The sequence below is a fragment of the Cervus elaphus genome, chromosome 33 (genome assembly GCF_910594005.1).
Source record: "Cervus elaphus chromosome 33, mCerEla1.1, whole genome shotgun sequence".
Taxonomy (NCBI): domain Eukaryota; kingdom Metazoa; phylum Chordata; class Mammalia; order Artiodactyla; family Cervidae; genus Cervus; species Cervus elaphus.
In genome coordinates, this window is record NC_057847.1 from 11127835 (window position 1) to 11129040 (window position 1206).

Here is a 1206-nt window from a genome sequence, read left to right on the forward strand (position 1 = left end):
TCAGCAAATATTCCTACTCTCTGTGCCGTTAGCCAATCTGACATCATCACTGATACCTCTTTCTCCCTCCTCCCCATCTTAACTCCTTTCCAGACTTCATTCATTTTAACTCCTAAAATCTCAGAATCTGTCACTCTGTCATCTCCACCACTATCTTATTCGTCCACAGGGCCACCATTTCTCATGATCAGTATATTCCATCTGGTCTCCGTGCTTATGATCTGGCTCCCTTCACCCCATCTCACACACCAGCCTTAGTAGTTTTTCATAATGCAAATATGCTTGGGTCATATACACATCTACCCCCAGATTAAGTGCTTCCAATACAAATAAAAAACATGTCTGTTCATGTCTCCTGAGGCTTGTCTCAGCAATCTCCTCCTCGTTATCTGTATCCCAGTCATATGGGCTTTCCTCCAGTTCCTTGAACACACTGTGAAGCTTCACAGCACAGAAAACTCTACTCAGCTCTCTATGGTGACCAACATGGGAAGGGAGTCTGAAAAAAGAGAGGATACATGAATACATACAGCTGATTTGCTTTGCTATGTAGCAGAAGCTAACACAACATTGTAAAGCAACTATTCATCAGTAAAAATTAATTTTAAAAATCAGTTCCTTCCTAAGGATCTTCATTTGGTGATGGAGGAGATACCAACAAATAAAACATAAAGGATGTTCATTACTGTTAAGCCTTATGGAGAAAAGCACATCAGAGAGTGTAGACAGCACCTATGTGTGCCCGAGTACAGGTTATTTTAAACAGTCAGGAAGGAAGTGGTTAGGTAACATTTGAACTAGAGACTGAGTGATTAGGTAGCATTTGAACTAGAGAGTGAAACCTAAAGGCAGACTGCTCCAGGTAGAGAGAAGAGTAAGGGCAAAAGCCTGGAGATAGAAGTATGTTTACCATGTTTAAACAACAGCATGAAGGTCAGGGTGTTTGGAGCAGAATAAATGGAAATGCAAATAACAGATGAAGACAGAGAGGGGTTAGGTGAAGCAGGACCTGAAAGGTCAATGTGAGAACTTTGGCTTTCAGTCTGAGTGAGTGGAGAATAATTATGCAATTTGAACAAAGGACGTGATCTGACATACGTTTCCAAAAGATTGCACTGGCTACTGTGTGGGCAGTAAACATTCTGTGTGGATGAGAGTCGGAATAGAGCAGAGATAGCAGTTAGGAACTTGTCTGTGCTAATCCAG